We start from the raw sequence: 16032 nt of genomic DNA, 5'->3' as shown, positions 1-16032 counted from the left end.
ATATTAAGCTTTTTAACACTTTTCACAGTTACTCCAGCCACTCCAACCACACAACAGTTTCTCAAGCCACTCCACCCAGTTACTCCGCCCACTCCAGTTGTAGAGGCAAGAACACTTTTCACAATTTCCCCAGAAATTGTAGCTTTTCTAGTTATTAAGTGTTCTTGCATAGCAAGACCACTTACTGTTATCTCACATATATATTATTATTATTAAGTGTTCTTGCATAGCAAGACCACTTATTGTTATCTCACATATATATTATTAAGTGTTCTTGCATAGCAAGACCACTTACTGTTATCTCACATATATATTATTCTTATTATTATAGCCAAATTTACCACCCTAACTCCTCCCACAGTTTTTACACTACATAGACAAGTAATATACCGAAACATGCGGATTGTTCCCGAATGGTGTGCTATTACTTTGTGGAACGTTTCGCCGAATGGTTCACAAAATATCGTCATTTTTGCTGCGAAATTGGTCCCATAGGAATGAATGGGGAAACTAGAGTGGGAGATGACAAAAGCTGAAAAATCAGAACATGATTTCTAAACTGCCGCCACTCCCTCATTTTCAAGCCCACCTACACAAATCTTATATCAAAACGTTAAGCTATCCCTGCTGCCACTAAACATGTCCACGGCTAAGCCATAGTCCTGATAGTTTTCACAATATGACCATTTGTTTGTAACTCACGCCGTCCATTGACATTCATTGAAACTACACTCTAGCCCCCTCCAAATTTGAAGGGCAATTTCTAAACTGCGACCGTGCCTTCATTTTTAATATTTCACAGACATACTATACATCAAAATCTAGGTCTGGGTCTTGTGATTCTCACAATATAAAGATCTTCGCTGTAGGATGTATAGTTTTTAAAATACGGCCATTTGTTTAGAGGTCATTTCAGGAAATTTTAGCCATTAATCAGAGTGTACTGTTAGTGTTTGTTTTGTTGCCATGGTTACCAAAGCTTCTGTTATACACAGGGGGGGAAGGTGGCTGGAGCATCTCAGCTGATTACAGAGCCCGGGGGAGGGGACAGACACACCATGTACTGATTTATAATAGAGGAATATGATGGGGCAGTTTTGATGGGGTAATTCTGATGGGGCAGTTTTGATGAAGTAGTATTTGGGAAGCATAAACAGGGCATGAGCGTTGCTAGGAAACAGTGGTTGTAAACACAAGATGCTGAGACACCCCAAATGCATGTGACTTCATCTGCTAGACTTGATAATGCTTGTAGACTCCTCCCACAGTTTTTACACTACAGAGACAAGTAATATACCGAAACGTGCGGATTGTTCCAGATTGGTGTGCTATCACTTTGTGGAACGTTTCGCCGAATGGTCCACGAAATATCGTTGTTTTTGCGGCGAAATTGGTCCCATAGGAATGAATGGCAAAATGTTCAAAAGGAAATGTTGCTAGGAAACAGTGGTTGTAAACACAAGATGCTGAGACACCCCAAATGCATGTGACTTCATCTGCTAGACTTGATAATGCTTGTAGACTCCTCCCACAGTTTTTACACTACAGAGACAAGTAATATACCGAAACGTGCGGATTGTTCCCGATTGGTGTGCTATCACTTTGTGGAACGTTTCGCCGAATGGTCCACGAAATATCGTCGTTTTTGCGGCGAAATTGGTCCCATAGGAATGAATGGCAAAATGTTCAAAAGGAAATGTTGCTAGGAAACAGTGGTTGTAAACACAAGATGCTGAGACACCCCAAATGCATGTGACTTCATCTGCTAGACTTGATAATGCTTGTAGACTCCTCCCACATTTTCCACACTACAGAGACAAGTAATATACCGAAACGTGCGGATTTTTCCCGATTGGTGTGCTATTACTTTGTGGAACGTTTCGCCGAATGGTCCACGAAATATCGTCGTTTTTGCGGCAAAATTGGTCCCATAGGAATGAATGGCGAAATGTTCAAAACTAGAGTGGGAGGTGACAAAAGCTGACAACCCCATGATCAGCCAAAACATTATGACCACCCCATGATCAGCCAAAACATTATGACCGCCCCATGTAAAAAAAAAAATATTTTTGAAAAAAATAAAAATTAATTTTTGAAAAAAAAAATATTTTTGAAAAAAAAATATTTTTGAAAAAAAAATATATTTTTGAAAAAAAAATTACTTTTGAAAAAAAAAATTAAAAAAAAAATCATTTTTGAAAAAAACAAAATTCATTTTTGAAAAAAAAATTTCATTTTTGAAAAAAAAATCATTTAAAAAAATCATTTTTGAAAAAACAAAAAAACAAAATCATTTTTGAAAAAAAAAAATCACAAAGCTCTGAGGGGAATTATAGCTCCTCTCACACAGCTCTAAGGACAATTATAGCATTATAGCTCCTCCCACACAGCTTGGAGGGAAGTTATAGCTCCTCCAATACAGCTTTGAGGGGAATTATAGCTCCTCCCACACAGCTCAAAGGGGAATTATAGCATTATAGCTTAGCATTATAGCTCCTCCCACACAACTCTGAGGGGAATTATAGTTTCTCCCACACCGCTGTGAGGGGAATTATAGCTCCTCCTACACAGCTCTGAGGGGAATTACAGCTTAGCATTATAGCTCCTCCCACACAGCTGAGGAGAATTAGAGCTCCTCCCACACAACTCTGAGAGGAATCATAGTTTCTTCCACACCGCTGTGAGGGGAATTATAGCTCCTTTTAAACAGCTCTGAGGGGAATTATAGCTTCTCCCACACAACTCTGATGGGAAATGTAGCTTCTCCCACCCAGCTCTGAGGGGAAATATAGCTTCTCCCACACAGCTCTAAGGGGAATTATAGCTCCTCCCACACAACACTAAGGGGAATTGTATCTCCTCCCACACAGCTCTGAGGGGAATTATAGCATTATTGCTCCTCCCACACAGCTCAGAGGGGAGTTATAGCTCCTCCCACACAGCTCTGAGGCGAATTATAGCTCCTCCTCCAACACAACTCTGAGGGGAATTATAGCTCTTCGAACAAAGCTCTGAGGAGAATTATAGCTCCTTCCACAAATATCATCATGCCATCTAAAGGAAAGAGATCTAAAGCTGCAAAGATACGCTGGACTAAACTGGATCCGGAGCCCCACAGCAGCATAGTGGATATGGAGGTTTGTGACAGTGAATGTGCCCAGGAGGTACATAGTGAACCTGTGGTGTCATTTTCATGTTCAACTCAGTGTCAAGTTCAAGAGCACAGTGACAGTGTGATGGGCACTTCTGAAAACCATGGCATGCAAGAACCATGTGTACCAAGTGAGATTTCTGTGCAGGCATCATTTCATCAGGGTCATCATGGCTATGGAAGGTTAAGGAACAAACAGTGTACATGCATGGCTCTGACATTTTTGGCATACCACAGTGAGCTTGATGATGTGAGAAAGGGTGATCTTGATCAAATACTGAAGAAGGGCAACAGCTTGTATGGCTCAACAATAAAACAGCTAAAACAAAGAAATGTCTATCAGCATCAACACTTGACAATGGAAGAAGTGCCCCTCAGAGTCAACACTGACAAATATGAGTATAACGTTGTTAAATCTCCAGTGTTATCGGGATGTATGAGAGACACGGTAGACGGTGACAACCAAGGTTGGTTTGTTGACCTCTCCACAAGACTTCAGTGCCTCAATGCAGATGTTACACATGCACTTTTTATAGTAGTGCCATATTGCATTGCATTGTTCAGAGACAAGTCTGGGAGATATGGACTGTTTGATTCTCATAGTCGAAATAAGGATGGACTTCCTGCCACTGGAAAAGGAAAAGCTGTTATGATCACTTTTACACATTTGAGTGATATGGGGGCAAGGATTTATAAGTTGTATGAATTGCTCCTTACAGACACCAGAGGCCCTATTGATGGACTGCAGTATGACTTCATGCCAGTATCATTTCATCGTGCAAGACGTCTGTCAGATGGTTTGCTGTCCCCACTGGTGCAATCTGACAAACCACATAATGCAAAGCATGTGGAGAACAAAGTGACACAGATGACCAAAGATGTAACACACACTGGATTCCCAGCCAGCAAGCATTCTCCACGGTCAGTTGATGGGAAATCCTCACAGGGCATATGGAAGGACAGTAAGGCATTGTCCAAATTAAATGCACAGAGACGACAAAAACTGAAGACAAGACACAGAAATGAAAGAAGGCGTGATTTCAAGGCTACAAAGATGTCTGTCACCAATAAGAAAAGGACATACATCACCAGCCGATACAGAGCAGATGCTGATTTTAAGTTGAAGCAGAAGCAATATATCATTCGCAAATATGCAACAGATGCCAATTTCAACTTGAAGCAGAAGCAATACATCACCAGAAAATATGCGACAAATGCAGATTTCAACTTGAAACAGAAGCAGTACACCACCAGAAAATATGCGACAAATGCAGATTACAACTTGAAGAAGAAGCAATACATCACCAGAAAATATGCCACAAATGTCGATTTCAAGTTGAAGCAGAAGCAATACATCACCAGAAAATATCATAATGATCCTGCTTTCAGAAAACGTCACTTGCAACATTGCATGAGTTACATGAAAATGAAGCGTCAAACTCAAGCAGATTTTCGCATAACCCATAAGATGCAATGTGCCTTCAAAATAAGAATGAAATACAGACGATGGACTCGTGTCATGCGGGAATGCAGTCAACCAGTGGACAACAGCCTAATGCAGACAGCTATATCCACTTTCCATGAATGCATTAAAGCTGGGCCAACATTTGTGTGCACGATGTGTCATCGCACCCTTTTCCCTAACCAAGTGAAACATTGCATTCACAGCAATTACAAGAAGAATCTACACATTGTTGCTGCCTGTTTGACAGGGAAATATGTCCATGTGTGCAACAATCACTGTCAAGGACCTGAACAATGCACCGTACCAGATGAAAGGACCAAAGAATGGATTTGTCACAACTGTGATTTACATTTAAAAGCAGGACACAAATCATCCATCGCTGTAGCTAACAACATGGAGCTGGCGCCCATTCCCCCAGAGCTCTGCGATTTGAATGTGCTGGAAAGACAACTTTTGGCCAAAATACTGCCATTTGCCAAGATCATCACACTTCCCAAAGGTCGACAGGCAGCTATACATGGCGCTGTAGTGTGTGTGCCATCCGAGGTGGAAACCACGGTCAATACTCTACCAAGATCGCACAGCAAATCCCAGTTACACAGAGTCAAGCTGAAAAGACGTCTGACTTACAAAGGCCACCAGCTGTTTCATTATGTCAACATGGGAAATGTAGTAGCAGGTCTGTCAAAACTCATTGACACACACCCCGACTACAGTGACATTTCAATTAGAGTGGATGAGAAAATCGCTGATGATGATGATAATGATGATGGGATGGAACTCGACAGTTGTGACGAAACTGAAATGATGGAGATACTTGAACGCATCGAAAATTGTGATCCATCAGAGGTACAGTCTGCATGTTTACCGGCTGCTTCTGAGCAACAGGAAGGCCATGACCAACAACCTCCCAATGCAGAGGATGAGAAGGATACACTAAGACCTGGAATTGGCCTAGACAGTTGTTTGCAGCCATCTGACCTTGGAGAGGAAGCACTGACACACGGTGATGGAATATTCAGCATTGCACCTGCACAAGGAAACACACCTGTCAGCTTCTTTAAAGTTCCTAGGCTTGAGGCAATGGCTTTCCCTGTTCAGTTCCCTACTGGACAGAATACATTGGACCAGGCAAGACAAGTCAAACTGTCCCCGAGCATGTATTTCAATGCAAGGCTTTTTTGTGTTGATACTCGTTTTGCAAGAGACACAAGCTACCTCTTCTTTGTGCAGTTTGTCACAGAAACACACATGGCCAAAAGCAGCATGTCCATCCAGTTAAGGAAAGGAAAACCCAATACCAGGGATGGACGGAAAATATCCAACAAGCTGCTACAGGACAAGTGTGAGGTTGAGAGGTTGGTGCGAAACCGAGATGCCACAAGGTTCATGTAACCACTGAGAGGGAGTCCAGCTTACTGGGATAAAAATCTGAAGAATTTGCTAGCCATGGTCAGACAATTGGGTAAGCCAACATTTTTTCTTACCTTCTCTGCTGCAGAATTCAGATGGCCAGAGGTAATAACGGCAATAAAGGCACAACAAGGTCAAAAGGTGGATTTTGTGGGGCTAGACTGGGCTGAAAAGTGTGACATTCTTCGAGGCAACCCAGTGACCACCATGCGCATGTTTGACAAACGGGTTGATGCTCTGATGCGAGAGCTGCTGTTGGGTCCTGCACAGCCAATTGGTGAAGTTATCGATTACTTTTACCGGGTTGAATTTCAGGCGAGAGGGAGCCCTCATATACATTGTCTCTGTTGGGTAGCAGGAGCTCCTATATTTGGACAAGACAGTGATGACAAGGTGTGTGCCTTTATAGATCATAACATCTCATGCCGGCTGCCTGATGAAGCCAAACAGGCCTTACTTCACAGATTTGTAACAGAACTTCAAATGCACAGCAGATCTCATTCAAAATCATGCAAGAAAGGTAACAGAGTATGCAGATTTGGATTTCCAAAGCCACCTATTAGAAAAACGAGGATAACTTACCCGATGCCAGAAGAACAAGGAGATTGTGCAATGAAACCACAAGCAGCCAAAAACAAACTGAAACCAGTCTGGGATTTGCTTAATAACCCAAAAGTGCAGCTTGAAGACATGTCACAGCTACTGGCACAGTGTGATATGACTTTGAATCAGTACAACTCCTACATTCAGGCATTGACCTCCTCAAGCGTGATTCTAATGAAGCGTGATGTCAAGGACTGCTGGGTGAACAACTATAATCCACATTTGCTGACGGCCTGGAACGCCAACATGGACATCCAGTACATTCTTGATGAGTATGGTTGCATCATGTACATGTTGTCCTACATATCCAAGCCAGAACGGGAGCTGAGTGACTATCTCAAAACAATAGTCAAAGAAATGAGCCCAGAAACAGCGACAGAACGAGAAGAAATGAAAGAGGTTCTTCAGGCTTATTCAAAACACAGAGAGGTCAGCGCCCAGGAGTCTGTGGCCCGTACGTGCAGCCTGAAAATGAAGTCTTGCTCACGTGAGGTTGTTTTTCTGCCAACTGGTGACAACGCACTGAAAATGAGTCTCCCGCTCATTGCATTGCAGAACAAACCAGCCAATTCTCTTAATGTGTGGATGACGAGTTTTGTCGACAAATACAGAGCCAGACCCGAAACACCAGAGTTTGAGTCCATGTGTCTGGCAGACTTTGCATCCCATTACAGGGTTGTCTATGGCAAGCAGAAGGAAGACAGCAAGCGTGTCAGCCTATTGAATGAAATGGGAATGATTCAAAAACGCACGAGAGGGAAGCCTGCAATCATCAGGTACGCACGCTTCTCAGAGAAGAAGGACCCCGAGAACTACTACGGTAGACTGCTTAAACTCTACCTCCCCCACCGTTCAGAGTCATCACTGAAAACTGTAAGGTTCCCAACACACCAGGATTTTTACAAAGGCGCCTGTGTGAGCTTACCAGGAGAAGAAGCAATTCAAGCAGTGTCTGCAATTGTTACCAGCAACCAAAAGAAGTTCGAACAACACAACAAAATTGTGGAACAAGTCTTGGATGACTTTGTAAAAAATGGCCCTGTTGAAGATGCTTGGAACACCTTTGCCCCAGAAGCTGAGTTGGATAGGATGGAATGTATAGAGGAACGCAAAGAAGGGGAGCCACTTCATGAGAATGAACAAGATGATGTTCCGGAGTATACACGTCACAAACAAACAGGTGGAATTGGGCTTACTGTGAAGGGCCCACAAATGTGCCCTGATTTCCTTCGGAAAATGTACAGAAACCTTAACCGGACACAAGCTCAGACATTCTACTCAGTTTGTGACTGGTGCACTAACCGTGTGCGTGGCCTAAATCCTGACCCATTCTATTACTTTGTCACTGGTGGTGCAGGGACAGGCAAATCACACCTGATAAAGTGCATCTATGCTGAGGCGACAAAGATACTCTGTAAACTTACCAGACTACGTGAGGAAGCAGACATATCCATGCCCAGCGTTTTACTAACTGCATTTACAGGAACAGCAGCTTTCAACATTTCAGGCAACACTTTGCATTCTCTGCTGAAGTTGCCAAGAAGCTTGAAGTCACCCTACCAAGGACTTGGAAATCTAATAGATGAAGTGAGGGCACAGCTGTCAAATGCGGAGATCATTGTTATTGACGAGGTGTCAATGATTTCAAAGCTCCTGTTTGCCTACATCAACTGGATATTACAGCAAATCAAAGGCAGTAAGAAACCTTTTGGTGGTATGTCAGTACTAGCAGTAGGAGACTTTTACCAGGTCCCCCCGCTGGGAAAAAGTAAGCCACTCTGCGTGTTTGAGGAAAATACCAATGACCTCTGGAAAGACAACTTTCAGATGATCACGCTGACAGAGATCATGCGACAGAAGGATGACATTTCATTTGCTGAGCTTTTGAATAGAATCAGAGTCAAGCAGAAGACTGTCACCTTAAGCAATGATGACAAAGCTCTGCTTGCTCAGGCTTTTACAGATCCCACCCACTGCCCTAATGACGTGCTACACATATTTGCCACCAACAAAGAGGTTCACAAACATAATGCTGCAACTGTGTCTGTTCTCCATTCAAACGTCACCAACATAGATGCCGACGATTACAGAAAAGACCCAAAGACAGGAGTGATGCTGAGGCAACACCAACCTTTCAAAAGGACACAAAGACAATCTGATTGACACACTGCAAGCAGCTGAAGGTGCCCGTATCATGATCACAAAAAACATTGATGTAGAAGACGGGCTTGTTAACGGGACATTTGGCAAGATTGCAAGAATAATCATCCAGACTGAGAATGGTACTACTACGGTAAACAAGCTTGGGCTTATGCTGGACAATCCAAATGCAGGACAGAGATACCGTAACAAGTCGTCTTGTGATGCTGACAACTTGGTGTACATAGAAAGGGTAGAGGAAAACCTGAGACAGAAAGGAGTTGTTCGCAGGCAGTTCCCCCTGAAGTTGGCTTTTGCATGTACGATTCATAAGTGTCAGGGGATGTCGATACAGTCAGCAGTGGTCTCATTGAAACGGGTCTTCCAACCGGGAATGGCCTATGTTGCTCTGAGTAGAACGACTACACTGCAAGGACTGTACATAACCGACTTTGATGAGAAGAAGATCTTTGCTGATCCTGAAATCACAGCCTCCCTGGATTCAATGAAGAATGCATCACTGGAAAGTGTTATGCCCCTCTTAAAGTTTCTACAGACAACAGACAAACAGCAAACATTAACAATTATCCATCACAACACGGAAGGATTACCAGCTCACATTGAAGATATCAAATCTCACCATGAGTTGACACTTGGAAATGTTTTATGTTTCACTGAAACTCATCTCTCAGGATCTTCTGTTGCTGAAAGTCTCCAGCTGGAGGGCTACAAGCTGTTCAAACGCAACAGACACCTCTCGTACACGAACCTTCCTCACATTGCAAGTAAAAGTGGTGGAGGTGTCGCCTTGTATGTCAGAAACCATTTCAAGGCCTTTGAAAAGCAGTATCATCACAATGTGACTGACTTGGAGTTCTTGGTTGTCAAACTGGAGTCCCCTGTACAAGCTTTGATCGCTGTTGTTTACAGGCCACCGGATTATAGTATTGACCAATTCCTTACTAACCTGCTGGGCCTCTTGGAATCTTTGGAAATAATGGATTGCCAACCTATAATACTCTGTGGAGATTTCAATGAAGATTTTCTGTGCAAAGAAAAGAAGAAAAATATCTGACCTTCTTCACTCAAGAGGATATACCCAACTGGTCTGGGCAGCCACCACAGAAAAAAACACACTGTTGGATCACATTTACATCTCCAGGGTGCAGCACTGTCTCCAGTCAGGAGTACTGCACAGTTATTACAGCTATCATGATCCTGTGTATTGTGTTTTGAACAGTGGTTTAGAACACGCTTAGAGCCTGCATAAACAGGGCATGAGTGATGCCAGGAAACAGTGGTTGTGAGACAGTGGTCATCAAACAGATAATACAGTGGCAATGAGGGTCAGTTTATGTTATGTGAGTTTTATGTCAGTTTTAGTTATGTGGGACCATTTACAATTAGCCAAAAATAATTCTCTATATTTCATGTTCGGTGTACTTGTTAGACACTGAACTCACTTACTCCCCCCCATCCATAACAGACATCTGTCCTCATCACACTCACCCTCTCCTTCCTGTGCTATAGCCTGCTTGCTGATTAGTAAGACAGATAAAGAAACAGCAAGGAGCAAAACTGCAGAGAAACTGAAAATTTGTAAGGGATTAAAGTAAATGCTTTAATGAATTGCCTTGTATCCAAAAAGTTCAAAAAGTTGACTGTTCAAAATGTTAATACAATGTATAACGGAAATATACCGCCAGTTCACTTGTGATGCAATATATTGAAATTATATGTACACTGTGTAAACTGTTTTTGACACACTTGATTTTGGGACGCGAGTCCGTCAGGTGCTATGTTTTGGCTGGGACGGAATAAATCCTGGTAACCCTTAAGTCTGTGTCCGACAAAGTCATTTACTGATATTTCTATCTTCTACATCATTAGCACTTGTGCACTTTTTAAATTTGATCAATCAATTGGTTAGTGTAATGTTTACTATCTTTACTCACTACAAACACTCCACACAGTTACTCTGCCCATCTGCCCAGTTCAACCTTTCCACATTTACTCCAACCACACAACAGTTACTCCAGCCACTCCCCCCAGTTACTCCGCCCACTCCAGATGTAGAGGCAAGAACACTTTTCACAGTTTCCCCAGAAATTGTAGCTTTTCTAGTTCTTATTCTTATTATTATTATAGCCAAATTTACCACCCTAACTCCTCCCACAGTTTTTACACTACATAGACAAGTAATATACCGAAACGTGCAGATTGTTCCCGAATGGTGTGCTATTATTTTGTGGAACATTTCGCCAAATGGTTCACGAAATATCGTCGTTTTTGCGGCGAAATTGGTCCCATAGGAATGAATGGGGAAGCTAGAGTGGGAGGTGACAAAAGCTGAAAAATCAAAACATGATTTCTAAACTGCCACCACTCCCTCATTTTCAAGCCCACCTAAACAAATCTTATATCAAAACGTTCAGCCATCCCTGCTGCCACTAAACATGTCCACGGCTAAGCCATAGTCCTGATAGTTTTCACAATATGACCATTTGTTTGCAACTCACGCCGTCCATTGACATTCATTGAAACTACACTCTAGCCCCTTCAAATTTGAAGGGCAATTTCTAAACTGCGACCGTGCCTCCATTTTTAATATTTCAGAGACATACTATACATCAAAATCTAGGTCTGGGTCTTGTGATTCTCACAATATAAAGATCTTCGCTGTAGGATGTATAGTTTTTAAAATACGGCCATTTGAATTACTGCACAGTTGTTAAATCTATCATTATCCTGTCTATTGTGTATTGAGCAGTATTTGTGAAGCATAAACAGGGCATGAGCGTTGCTAGGAAACAGTGGTTGTAAACACAAGATGCTGAGACACCCCAAATGCATGTGACTTCATCTGCTAGACTTGATAATGCTTGTAGACTCCTCCCACAGTTTTTACATTACAGAGACAAGTAATATACCGAAACGTGCAGATTGTTCCCGATTGGTGTGCTATTACTTTGTGGAACGTTTCGCCAAATGGTCCACGAAATATCGTCGTTTTTGCGGTGAAATTGGTCCCATAGGAATGAATGGCGAAATGTTCAAAACTAGAGTGGGAGGTGACAAAAGCTGACTACCCCATGATCAGCCAAAACATTATGACCACCCCATGATCAGCCAAAACATTATGACCGCCCCATGTAAAAAAAAAATAAAAATTTTTGAAAAAAAAAAATAATTTTTGAAAAAAAAAAATCATTTTTGAAAAAAAAAAAATCATTTTTGAAAAAAAAATTAATTTTGAAAAAAAATAAAATCATTTTTGAAAAAAAAAAAAATCATTTTTGAAAAAAATAAAATAAAATAATTTTTGAAAAAAAATATATTTTTGAAAAAAAAAATTATTTTTGAAAAAAATATATATATTTTTGAAAAAAAAAAATATTTTTGAAAAAAAAAAAATCATTTTTGAAAAAAAAATTCATAATTTTTAAAAAAAAATCATAATTTTTGAAAAAAAATCATAATTTTTGAAAAAAATGTTCAGCTCTTTCAGCTAATGATGAGACTTCAACTTTTTTACTACTATGTATACTTTTTAAAATATTAAGCTTTTTAATACTTTTCACAGTTACTCCAGCCACTCCAACCACACAACAGTTACTCAAGCCACTCCACCCACTTACTCCGCCCACTCCAGTTGTAGAGGCAAGAACACTTTTCACAATTTCCCCAGAAATTGTAGCTTTTCTAGTTCTTATTAAGTGTTCTTGCATAGCAAGACCACTTACTGTTATCTCACATATATATTATTATTCTTATTAAGTGTTCTTGCATAGCAAGACCACTTACTGTTATCTCACATATATATTATTATTAAGTGGTCTTGCATAGCAAGACCACTTACTGTTATCTCACATATATATTTAAGTGTTCTTGCATAGCAAGACCACTTACTGTTATCTCACATATATATTATTCTTATTATTATAGCCAAATTTACCACCCTAACTCCTCCCACAGTTTTTACACTACATAGACAAGTAATATACCGAAACGTGCGGATTGTTCCCGAATGGTGTGCTATTACTTTGTGGAACGTTTCGCCGAATGGTTCACGAAATATCGTCGTTTTTGCGGCGAAATTGGTCCCATTGGAATGAATGGGGAAACTAGAGTGGGAGATGACAAAAGCTGGAAAATCAGAACATGATTTCTAAACTGCCGCCACTCCCTCATTTTCAAGCCCACCTACACAAATCTTATATCAAAACGTTCAGCCATCCCTGCTGCCACTAAACATGTCCACGGCTAAGCCATAGTCCTGATAGTTTTCACAATATGACCATTTGTTTGCAACTCACGCCGTCCATTGACATTCATTGAAACTACACTCTAGCCCCCTCCAAATTTGAAGGGCAATTTCTAAACTGCGACCGTGCCTTCATTTTTAATATTTCAGAGACATACTATACATCAAAATCTAGGTCTGGGTCTTGTGATTCTCACAATATAAAGATCTTCGCTGTAGGATGTATAGTTTTTAAAATACGGCCATTTGTTTAGAGGTCATTTCAGGAAATTTTAGCCATTAATCAGAGTGTACTGTTAGTGTTTGTTTTGTTGCCATGGTTACCAAAGCTTCTGTTATACACAGGGGGGGAGGTGGCTGGAGCATCTCAGCTCTGATTACAGAGCCCGGGGGAGGGGACAGACACACCATGTACAGATTTATAATAGAGGAATATGATGGGGCAGTTTTGATGGGGTAATTCTGATGGGGCAGTTTTGATGAAGCAGTATTTGGGAAGCATAAACAGGGCATGAGCGTTGCTAGGAAACAGTGGTTGTAAACACAAGATGCTGAGACATACTTTGTGGAATGTTTTGCCGAATGGTCCACGAAATGACGTTTTTGCGGCGAAATTGGTCCCATAGGAATGAATGGCTAAATGTTCAAAACTAGAGTGGGAAGTGACAAAAGCTGACAACCCCATGATCAGCCAAAACATTATGACCACCCCATGATCAGCCAAAACATTATGACCGCCCCATGTAAAAAAAAAATATTTTTGAAAAAAAAAATTATTTTTGAAAAAAGTAAAAAAATCATTTTTGAAAAAAAAAAATCATAATTGAAAAAAAAAAAAAATATTTTTGAAAAAAAAAATATTTTTGAAAAAAAAAAATTATTTTTGAAAAAAAAAATATTTTCGAAAAAAAAATTATTTTTGAAAAAAAAAATTACCTTTGAAAAAAAAAATTACTTTTGAAAAAAAAAATCATTTTTGAAGAAAAAAAAATCATTTTTGATTAAAAAAAATTCATTTTTGAAAAAAAAAATTACTTTTGAAAAAAAAGTTCAGCTCTTTCAGCGAATGATGGAACTTTTTTACTACTATTTATACTTTTTAAAATATTAAGCTTTTTAACACTTTTCACAGTTACTCAAGCCACTCCACCCAGTTACTCCGCCCACTCCAGTTGTAGAGGCAAGAACACTTTCACAATTTCCCCAGAAATTGTACCTTTTCTAGTATTAAGTGTTCTTGCATAGCAAGACCACTTACTGTTATCTCACATATATATTATTCTTATTATTATAGCCAAATTTACCACCCTAACTCCTCCCACAGTTTTTACACTACATAGACAAGTAATATACCGAAACGTGCGGATTGTTCCCGAATGGTGTGCTATTACTTTGTGGAACGTTTCGCCGAATGGTTCGCGAAATATCGTCGTTTTTGCGGCGAAATTGGTCCCATAGGAATGAATGGGGAAACTAGAGTGGGAGATGACAAAAGCTGGAAAATCAGAACATGATTTCTAAACTGCCGCCACTCCCTCATTTTCAAGCCCACCTACACAAATCTTATATCAAAACGTTCAGCTATCCCTGCTGCCACTAAACATGTCCACGGCTAAGCCATAGTCCTGATAGTTTTCACAATATGACCATTTGTTTGCAACTCACGCCGTCCATTGACATTCATTGAAACTACACTCTAGCCCCCTCCAAATTTGAAGGGCAATTTCTAAACTGCGACCGTGCCTTCATTTTTAATATTTCAGAGACATACTATACATCAAAATCTAGGTCTGGGTCTTGTGATTCTCACAATATAAAGATCTTCGCTGTAGGATGTATAGTTTTTAAAATACGGCCATTTGTTTAGAGGTCATTTCAGGAAATTTTAGCCATTAATCAGAGTGTACTGTTAGTGTTTGTTTTGTTGCCATGGTTACCAAAGCTTCTGTTATACACAGGGGGGAAGGTGGCTGGAGCATCTCAGCTGATTACAGAGCCCGGGGGAGGGGACAGACACACCATGTACTGATTTATAATAGAGGAATATGATGGGGCAGTTTTGATGGGGTAATTCTGATGGGGCAGTTTTGATGAAGTAGTATTTGGGAAGCATAAACAGGGCATGAGCGTTGCTAGGAAACAGTGGTTGTAAACACAAGATGCTGAGACACCCCAAATGCATGTGACTTCATCTGCTAGACTTGATAATGCTTGTAGACTCCTCCCACAGTTTTCACACTACAGAGACAAGTAATATACCGAAACGAGCGGATTGTTCCCGATTGGTGTGTTATTACTTTGTGGAATGTTTTGCCGAATGGTCCACGAAATGACGTTTTTGCGGCGAAATTAGTCCCATAGGAATGAATGGCGAAATGTTCAAAACTAGAGTGGGAGGTGACAAAAGCTGACAACCCCATGATCAGCCAAAACATTATGACCACCCCATGATCAGCCAAAACATTATGACTGCCCCATGTAAAAAAAAAAATATTTTTGAAAAAAAAAAAAAAATTTTGAAAAAAGTAAAAAAATAATTTTTGGAAAAAAAAAAATCATTTTTGAAAAAAAAAATATATATTTTTGAAAAAAAAAATATATATTTTTGAAAAAAAAAATATTTTTGAAAAAAAAAAAAATATTTTTGAAAAAAAAATTTCTTTTAAAAAAAAAATTATTTTTGAAAAAAAAATATATTTGAAAAAAATAATAATTTCGAAAAAAAATTATTTTTGAAATAAAAAAATTCATTTTTGAAAAAAAAAATTACCTTTGAAAAAAAAAATTACTTTTGAAAAAAAAAATCATTTTTGAAGAAAAAAAAATCATTTTTGAAAAAAAAAATTACTTTTGAAAAAAATGTTCAGCTCTTTCAGCGAATGATGGAACTTTTTTACTACTATTTATACTTTTTAAAATATTAAGCTTTTTAACACTTTTCAGTTACTCAAGCCACTCCACCCCACCCAGTTACTCCGCCCACTCCAGTTGTAGAGG

Source organism: Aquarana catesbeiana, linkage group LG11 (assembly GCF_042186555.1).
Source record: "Aquarana catesbeiana isolate 2022-GZ linkage group LG11, ASM4218655v1, whole genome shotgun sequence".
Classification (NCBI taxonomy): domain Eukaryota; kingdom Metazoa; phylum Chordata; class Amphibia; order Anura; family Ranidae; genus Aquarana; species Aquarana catesbeiana.
Note: the sequence above shows the minus strand (reverse complement) of the source record.